Raw genomic sequence first — 10,700 nt, forward strand, 5'->3', positions numbered from 1 at the left:
TCAAAATACAAGAAGCAAACATTGACATAATTATAGAGAGATAATTCCAGAAGTTTAGTGGGAGACTCCTGTCTCTCAGGAATTGATAAGGACAACTAGCCAAAAATCAGTAAAGATATAGAGGGTCTGAACACATTATCAACTGTCTTAACCTAATTACCAATTATGAGACCCCTTCACTCAACAACTGCAAAATAAACATTCATTTTAGACTACAGTACACATTTGTTTTATTGTATATGGTATATTCACCACTGTATACCATATTGGGGCCATACAAGAAGCCTTAATAAATTTACGAGGATCAAAATAGTACAGATATTCTCTGACCCCAATGAAATTAATTAGAAATCAATAACATTAAGATATCCGGGTGAATCCCAAATGTTTTGTAATTAAAAACACATCTTAATGTTGGGTCAAAGAAGAAGTCATAAAATAAATTAGAATATATTTTTAACTCACTGATAATGAAAGGACAATATATTAAAATTTGTGGGATGCAACTAAAGAACATCCAAGGAAATTTGTGATTTAAATGCTTATAGTAGAAAAGGAAAAAGAACAGTGATCTAAGGTACCGCCTCAAGATGCTAGAAAAAGAAGAGCAAAGTAAATCCAAAATAGATGAAAGAAAGAAAATAATTATGGCAAGGACAAATATCCATGAAACAGAGACAAATGATCCCAAAGTAGGTTCTCCGAAAAGATCAACAAAATGAATAAACTCTTGGTTAAACTGATGAAGGAAAAACCGTAAATCACCAGTATCGAGAGTACAAGAAGAGTTATCACTGTAGATCTTACAGATATTAAAAGGATAATACGAGAAGATTGTGAACAAATGTATGCCAAAAATGAGAAGATTTGGGTGAAATAGACAAAGTCCTTGAAAAATACAACTAAAATTGATACATGAAACAGAAAAATCTGGATAGCCTCTTTATCTAATGAAATTGAATTAATTATCAAAAACCTCCATAGAATGAAAACTATAGGCTCAGATGGTTTTAGTGGTAAATTCTGTAGAATATTCAAAGGGAAAATAGAGGAGAAGAGAACATTTTTCCAGCTCAGTTTTTGAGGCTGACATAACCCTGACACCAAAAGAATTAAAAATAAAATTCAGACCATTATCCCTCATAAGTCTAGTTGCAAGAACCTTTAGAAAGATTTAGTAAATTAAATCCAACACTATATAAAAAGAATAAGACAACATTTTTTTTTTGTAGAAATTGAAATGCTGATTCTAAAACGTAGGTAGAAATGCAAATGACTTAAAAAAGCCAAAGGAATTAAAAAAAAAAGAACCAAGTTCAAAGACTTATACTACCTAATTTTAAGACTTACTACAAAGGTAGAGTAATTAACACAAAGGTATTTGTGAAAAAATAGTCATAAAGATCAATAGAAGCAAAATAGATCGATAAGAGAAGAGTCCAGAAATAGTCCCCCATATGTATGCTCAATTGATTTTTGACAAATGGTGCTGGAGTAACCGATTTCCACATGAAAAGAGAAAACATCAGCCCCTATCTTTCTCCATACACAGAATTAATTCAAAACTAATCAAAGAACTGCCTGTAAAGGCTAATACTATAAAAATTTTAAAAGAAAATGTGGGGAGAAAATTTTTTTGACTTTGGATAGGCAAGAATTTCTTAGATATAACACATGAAGCACAAGCCACAAAAGAAAAAAATAGATAAATTGGATTTCATTAAAATGGAAAACTTCTGCTCATCCAGAGACACCATTAAGAACATAAAAATGCAGGCGATGGAATGGGAGAAAATATTTGCAATGTATATACCTGACAAATGACTCAATTCCAGAATATATACAGAATTCTTCTTACCACTGAATAAGGAGACATACAATTCAGTTTTAAAAATGAGCAAAAGATCTGCACATGTAAATATAAAATGGTTCAATTATTTTGGAAGAGTATAACCGTTTTTTAAAAAGTTAAACATGCACTTACTATACAAATCAGCATACCTCTCTCCCCTAGGCATTTATCCAAGAGAAATAAAAACTGACATGCACAGAAAGATTTGTACACAAATGTTCATAGCATCATTATTCATGATAGTCCAAAGCTGAAAACAACCCAAATGCCCCTCAATATTTGCTGATTGGACAAACAAAATGTGATATGTCAAGGTGATGGAAAATTACTCAGTAATTAAAAAGAATGAACTACTGATAGATGTAGTAACATTGAAGAATTTCAAGTCATTATGCTGAGGCAAAGAAGCGAAACACAGGAGTGCATACTATATGATTCCATATATATAAAATTCCAGAAAATGTAAACAAATCTACAGTGATGAAAAGCATACCAGTGGAGGCTGGGGTGGAGAGAAGGAAGAATCTTTTGAGGGTGATGGAAATGTTTTGTATTTCGATTGTAGTGGTGGTTTCATGTGTGTATATAAGTGTCAAAAGTCATCCATTCTCAACTTTAAATAGATGCAGTTTATAGTATTTTAATTATAGTTCCATAGATTGATCTTAAAAAAGAAATCCTTTAATAATATTTGAACAATCCTTTAAATAATATTTCATTTTCTACCATTGACACTATAGAGTTCCATGTTAGAACAAGGCTGATGAATTAGACTAATGAATCATCATCTCTGCAGCATTATAATGGAAACCCCAGCATTAATTTAAAAACTCCAGAGTCTAAAAAAGAGAAAATATGTTAGTGATTAAAACCAATTGGCTTTTCATATCCTAAGAATAAAGGTTAAATACCCTGCAATGGATTATTTGAAGAGAAATGTTTCTAAATAATATTTGAAAATCTTTTCTCTCTTATGTCTTTAAAAGAAATAAAATCATAAAAATAAATTCTTTAATGTCTTTAAACATAAAATGTAAGAATTTTAAACATTGGGTCGCAATAACAGTTTTTGCTTGTTTTTGATGCTAGAACACAGAGTTTAGTCTATAGTTTCATAAATATGTAGGCTCACATTCAAACATGATTTAAGTCATTTTAAAATCTATTTGTTGAGAAACTATATTTTATGTTATGTAATTAAACTAAGCACTTATGTTACTTGTTAAATGGTGAAAAGATGGATGTTTTCCTTGATTTATTATAAATGTTAAATATAGTAATAAAATCGATTTAATACAACTTTAGTAATACACTGATCTAAATGAAATATGTATAATAAAGAATTTGGCTGGTTTTTGTCCCCTTTCTGGGGAAGTAACCTCTAAACCCTTGGAATTTCTGGATTGATAGGAGTGTCTTTGTCATTCATGGTGGGACCCTCAGACAACCCCCAGTAGTTTATGATAATGAGATGACCCATAATGGGGGCTGGTCACCCAGAAATGTCACCTGCCTGATTAAAGGGTTGGGCTTTGAGCTACGTGTTATCAGCCCAACCTCTATATCAGTCCAAGCTCTGGAGAGAGGAAGGCGGCTGGAGAATGAATCACATGGCCAATGATTCATTTGCTCATAATAATAAAATAAATAAAATAAAAACTTTGGACACTAAAGTTCAGGTGAGCTTCCCTGGTTGGCAATATCCTTTGAGTATTATCACACTTCAATGCCAGGAGGACAATATATCCACAGGGATGATGTAGGCTTCACTTTTGGAACCCTCCCAAACTTATCCTTATGTATCTGCCTTTGGCTGGTTCTAATTTCTATCCTTTTGCTATAATAAAACCAGAAGTAAAGTGTTTTCCTGAGTTCTATGAGTCATCCTAATGGATTACCGACCCTGAGGGAGTCTGTGGGGACCCCCAAATTTGTAACCAGCTGGTCTGAAATGAGAGTGGCCTTGGGGACCCCCAAACTTACAGCTGGTGTCTTAACTGGGGGCTGTCTTCTGGAGAACTGTGTTCTCAGATTTTGTAGCTCAGAAAGTTCATTGCAAATATTTTAACTTAAAAGCTTTCATATAAAATGCAAAAATCATATGATGATTTTTGAGAAGTCCTAGGAGAGGGCCTTGAGATATCATACTCATTATTATATGAAAAGTGTTTGGAAGCGACAGTTTATGCAATCAGCACGTGTAACGACTGCTCGAGGAAGAGCAGATTCTCACTCTGTGACCCAAATGTGCTGCTACTTCCGCTTGGATGGCTTTTTTGGGGGGTAGATATTCATGTTATTTTATGACCATGGTGGTCATGTGCTATTTTAGCTTATTACCCACTTCTTTTTTAGACTCTGAATGCTGTTTAGAGTTCATTCCTCTCCATCTTCCCAGCCCCCCATCCATCCATACCTTTGTTTTTGGGACAGATGACCACAATCAACTACAGACCCAGGGTGTGCCATTTTGGTTTAAACCAAATCAGCACATTCCTTTTCCCTGATCACAGTAATCACTCATGTGACCCATTTTGGCCCAATGAGCTGTGGAGAGACATTCTTTAGGGGCCTCTGGGAAAGAAATTTTCTTGAAATTTCAAAAAGTCTATCTGACAAGATACTCTTTTCCTGCTGGATGTTAATGGGAAAGTAAGCAGCTCTGAAAGCTTTTGGCATCCATCTTCCAGCCAGAGAATGAAACCTTAGGTTGAGGAAGACACTAAAGAAGGCAGCTTGGTAGCAATATTGAACTGCTAGATCAAACCTCACCTGAAGTTCATATGACCTCTGAAATTTTTAGCTACGTGGGTCAGTGCATTCCCTTTACTTTTCCAGTCAATGTGGATGAGCGTTTTCTGATACTTATATGATTTTTCTGATACATCATATAATTCTTACAACAGAGAAAAGGGATGGGCGTATTGGATCTATGTGGCTGTTTAAGCACACTTGACCACCTCTGCCCCACCTTCTAAATCCCTTGAAGTGGGTTAAGCGACTGCCTTCGGCTCAGGTCATGATCCCGGAGTCCTGGGATTGAGTCCCACATCGGGCTCCCGGGCTCAGTGGGGAGCCTGCTTCTCCCTCTGACCCTCTCCCCTCTCATGCTGTTTCTCTCTCTCTCTCAAATAAATAAACAAATAAATAAATAAAATCTTTAAAAAAAATCTGTAAATCCCTTGAAGTGAGAGAAAAAATATATCAACTAAAGGCTAGACCCACTACTGTCCAGGAAAACAAGAAAGGGCAACATGTACATATCAGAAATTGTGAAGAATTTCCTGGAAGATGAAAAGTAATAGTATTGAACTGATAAGAGTTGAGAAAACCCCCACCTTAAAACACACAGAGAAAATGGTTAGGGAGAGAGCAGTTCCTGAGAAATTTCAAGAGGACCAAGAACATTTGAGGAGCTATGTGGCAGTAGGTGGGTCATTTTATTACTGAACAGGGACCACAGGTCACAGGGGTGGGGGTGGGGGAGTGGGGCATACTCTCCAGCTCAAAATACTGAGCTCTGCACACAGGGGTATGAACTGCTGTCTGGGAGGGTTCCTAGTTAGGCTCTGGAAACCTTGTAGAAGGCATAAAGTCAACCCTCCCATTCAGGGGGTGGGGTGGGGAAAGCCGTCTACAACTGCAGAGCTATGGAAATAAATCTTCCCAAGCCTTCCTTCATTAAGATGAGTAGGGAAATTCAGGAGTACCAGATATATGGAGAAAGTCAACAGCAAGAAGAGGGGTTCAAGATGAATGAACAAATCTGTAGACGCTGGATGAAATAGAAAATTCAGAGAACAAAAAAAGAATTCTATTCTTAAAAGAATTCCATTTTCTATCTTTGGAAAAAAAATACCCAATGTATATTGCATTCAGAAAGAAAGGAATAGGCAGCTATAAGAAAGTAACTATCAGAGATGGGAAGGTTTTTGAAAATTGAAAATAGGGTTGCCAAAACAAAACAAAACAAAATTCAACAGAAGACATGAGGACTCAAACGAATTTGACTCAAGACTGAAATAGTGATCTAGGGATGAGAATGGGGTTAGGTGGGAAGAAAGGGGGTTTCTTTTTAAATATTTCTGTGTATTGAGTCTCTTTTTATTTTTATTTATTTTTTTATAATTTTATTTTATTATGTTAGTCACCATACATTACATCATTAGTTTTTGATGTAGTGTTCCATGATTCATTGTTTGCATCAAGTCTCTTTTTTTAAAAAGAAAATATTAGTTGAGTAAAAGAAAAAAGAAAAGAATTTAAAAATTGACCCAATAATTCTACTTTGGGTAGTTACTTTCAAAAATTAGTTTTAATGAGATCACTCCAGATGCAGATAAAAATTTGCATACAAAAGGATTTAATAATCTTTGTATTTGTAATAGCAAAATATTGGAAGCCACCTAAATATTGAACAATAGCAAAATGGTTTAATAAATTGGTAGGCATCCATATGATAATATGTTATGCTATTATTAAGAAATCATGTTTTTATAGAATATACATGTGGGGAGAACATGCAAGGTATGTTGATAAAAATAGAATAAAAATGAAGTGTTTTCAAACTACAATCAAATGTTCATTGTGATTATGTCTGGATGATATTGGTTTTTACTTCTGTATTCTCTACACTTTTTGTATTTCAAATCTATCACTAATTTACTTAGAAAATGCTCTTATAAAAGAAAAGGGAAAAATGTGGTAGCAAGGAGAATATGGATGGAGTCTACATAGTCGCTCTGTCTTGTTCCCCGAGGTGGATATTTCATTGAATCTCTGCGCTGGGCTAGGTAGAAGCCCTAGATGGAAGAAGATTCTCTTGCTTTCTTCAACAGAAGGTATGTCTGCTTTTTGTAGAGTTTTTTTGTTTGTTTGGGTTTGTTTTGGTCTCATTCAGAACAACATTGCCATGCCTCCACTCAAATAAATCATCTTTATCTCGACCAACTCATTTAGTAGGAAAAAAATTTTAATGCACTCATGTATCGGGTCACACACACACACACACACACACACACACAATCTATTCTTGTGTTTTCCAGCTAACCAGTGTTGAAAAGTGTTAAGTTTTTCTCCTTTAGTTTAGCCCACATCTGGCAGTTTGAAAGAATGCATGCACCAAATCATTTTGTAAAAATATGATAATTTGTTTTTGATCTGGATTTTGTTAAATTTTAACTAATTGGTGCTTTCTCACATTGTAGTTGTTTTTACAGATGAAAGATTATTTATCCATTGAATTAAAAAGTATTTTCTTTTTCTTTTTTATGAGTTGCTATTTGATGTTTGCAGTGTCCTTGTAACACATAGGCACGGCACTCATTTTTCCCCAAAGTTACTCGATTAGAATAATAATATCATTATTCCTCATAGTAGCTCCCCTCTTTCTTCCATGTAATCAATGAAGAGATCACAGTAATTTTGAGAAGCCCATTGAAACAGGATATTGGTTTATTCGAAACTGGTTTTTAATGTGAGAATTCAGGGCCACTCAACACGCATATGGAGCTTTATTTTCTTTGCAAATCCATTTGATAAATCACCACTTTATGTTTAATTATAGAACCTTTCATCCCCTCTGCCTCCCTGGTTTTCACGAGCTCAGTTTAGTGTAGTAGAACAAACATGGCTTTGGGGGTAGACTGGCGTCGGTTGGAATTCTGGCTCCATTATGTCCACACTGTAGAATTCTGGAAAAGTTACTTCTCTGAGCCTCTATATATCTGTAAAAAGAGGATAATATTAAGGACTAAGGAGAAACAAAAATATAAGCTAGTGTAGAACCTGGATCTGAGTTGATTAACTGTTTCTAATTATGTATACTTTGCTATGACTATTGTTTTTCAATATTAGGGGGCTTGATATTCCATTTCACTGAATTGGAAGTTGGGAGGCCTTCGATCTCGTCTGTTCTAACACTGGCTGATTGCAGTGGCTCTGGGCCTGTTTTCCCTTCTGTAACATGGGGAGGTTGGGGGGAGATAATTAAAGCTCCTCCCAGCCCAGAGTAGGAATTTTGAATAAAAATCTTTTACTTTGCAGTGTCACCTATGTGCCAGGCATTATAGGCCATGTCAGAAGCAAGACTGGGTCAGGCTGGCCTGTGGAATTAGCAATATGTTCTACTTGCAATAAGTATCTTTGTGGTTGGGAGTCTGATTCATCTTCTAACCATCTTTGGAAGTTGGGGGGCACGTCTTAACGTCTCAACTATCATGGACTATTGAGGGAATGAGATTTAACCATAACTCTGGGGTTGCTTGGAACCCAAGAGTCTTGTGGGGAAAACATGTCAACTCTCCATTTTCGGAGTTTTGATATGTACTGAACTTAAAAGGTACTTAAAGGGTCTGTAGGAAGCCAGAATGCAGAGGGCAACAAAACCCTGATTAAAAAAACCACTGTGTGTGAGGAGGAGTTTTGGCAGGTTGGACCAAGCTGGGCAGCAGGGCCTAAGGATTAGAGTTTAGAGATGATGTGCGTATCAGCCCAGACATGGCCTTTCCTCCCCAAATACACCCGTACCACCACCCTACAGAGATTGGGGCTGTGTTGCCAAGGAGAGAACCAGAGGGACTCAGCAGCTCTGTGTGGGAATCCCCTCTGCAGAAGATCTTGTGAGAAGCAGATGTCCCCCAAGTGGGTGGAGAGGGAGAAGAAGAGCCCAGCTTGGTGGTTTAGAGACCAGTTGGCCTTGAGTGGGTAGTGGCCTGTGAGTGATGGAGTGACAGTGGTCAGCAGGGCTAGACAGAAGAGGGCAGGCAGAAACCATGATCACAGATGTGACACCTTACCCTGTTCTTTGTGACTACTAAGGGAATCGGTCCAAGGATCCACCAACTGGTGGCCATTTGGGTGACAGTCCTGTGAATTCTTGGGGCTGGTTGGGGAAAGTACTTCCCCCTAAAAGTTGGACTTCTGCATGTGTATATGAGGCAGTGGTAGTGGTGGTGATGCTTTGAGACTGAGTATTGAGATTTGGATCTTATTTGTAAGCATCTGGTGCTCATTGGTTGGTGTAGCTTGGGATGTACTGGTTGCCCCTGGGTTTAGAATCATGACTTCCTGTGGTTACTTTCTAGTTTATCTTTTCTTTGGCAAGGACACGTTGCCTGCTATATGCAAAAGCTGGCAATGAATGCTGTGGAAGTTATGGTCCTGCCTTTGGCTACTCCGCATTGTCCTCACTGCCTGGTCTCATGATCCTTCCTCCCCACGAGAGACACTGCTTCTAAGGATGAACTTAGATATTTCTCCACAGACAACATGAGTGGTAGATTAGAGCAGTTCTACAATGTTATTGTTAAAAATATCATTTTTCTTTGAGAAAAATTAGAGCAAATAGATAAGTAAAGAAAAAAAAAGAGGAAATAAGAAAATTCTTCCATGTAGTGCTAACTATTGTCAATTGGGTATAAAGTCTTATAGTCTTCTTTTTAGGCATATTTATTCTTTCAACAAACATCGAGTGTACTGCATTTGTAAAGATGAATCACTCTGTACACGCCATTTTTTAATTTGCTTTTTCACTTAACAATACACTGTGAACAACTTTTCATGGATAAACTTCAAATCGCTCCTCAGTTGGGTCCTGCAAATCGCCTGACACTTTTTCTTGGGGACACGCTCTTTAATTAAAACTCAAGTTCCAGGGGGCGCCTGGGTGACTCAGTCAGGTAAGAGTCTGACTCTTGATCTCAGCTCAGGTCTTGATCTCAGGGTCATGAGTTCAAGCTCCGCGTTGGACTCAACGCTGGGCATGGAGCCTACTTAAACACACACACACAACCCCTCACGTTCCATGCACACATCTTTCCCCTCCATCTCTAAATTTGCTTATTCCAAGAAGCCCATTTGTTAAAAATTATGACCAGAAGGATTGAAAAGAAGAGAAATCTTTCTTTCCATTTAAGAACCACATAAAAATGCTCTGAATGTATATTTGACATTATCATCTGCTTCACAGATTTCTTTGGCTGGTCTCCATTTTAATTGTTGTGCTCTCTGCCACATGGACTCGAAGAAACTCTCATCTTGCCTTCACCGGGGAGGTGAAGCACAAGAGAGCTGGCAGGTAGTGGAAGCAGGAGTGGGGGCAAGGAGGAGAGTGGACAGCAACAACCACTTGTTCCCGGTCCGGGGGCGGGGGTTCATGTGAACGTCAGCATTGCTCTAGCGAAGAATCTTACACTAAGAAGGTTGACCTTGGAGGCAAATTTGCCTTTTTCTTCAGACCAAACAATCTAAATGGACTGCATGGAGGCTCTCTTTTAGGGGGGACAGTGTTTTCTGCAGAATGTTTATAGGTTTCACACATAACCAAAATGGGTTCTGTCCTCAAGCAAACTTGGGAAATACTATATTTTAGTTAAGCACATTGCTTCTTTGCAGTACTTTCCAGAGCATTCGGCATGCTAATAGGCACGGTGACTCTCCAAGAGAGGGAAGTAGTCAAGTTTTCTTAAGCTCACAGACTCTTTTTCGACATTGGATGTACACATATGAACAACTTTGGAAAATGCTAGCCTTAGAAGTACAGTTCTCTACTGATGTGGAAGTCAGGAAAACACAAAAAAGGAGTTTTGTTGTTCTCCTCTGGATGGAGATGTTCTCCTATAATTTGCCTTTCTAGGTCAAAAGCTACCTTCTAATTGGGAGGTGGGGGTGTGTGTGTGACAGAAGTCATTCTTGGGGATTTTAAGCGAGAAACTCTAAGCCGAGATGCTTTCTTTCTTTCTTTCTTTTTTTTTAAAGATTTATTTATTGACAGAGAGAGACACAGCGAGAGAGGGAACACAAGCAGAGGGAGTCGGAGAGGGAGAAGCAGGCTTCCTGCTGAGCAGGG

The sequence above is a fragment of the Mirounga leonina genome, unplaced genomic scaffold, assembly GCF_011800145.1.
Source record: "Mirounga leonina isolate KUSES-001 unplaced genomic scaffold, KU_Mleo_1.0 Mir_125, whole genome shotgun sequence".
Classification (NCBI taxonomy): domain Eukaryota; kingdom Metazoa; phylum Chordata; class Mammalia; order Carnivora; family Phocidae; genus Mirounga; species Mirounga leonina.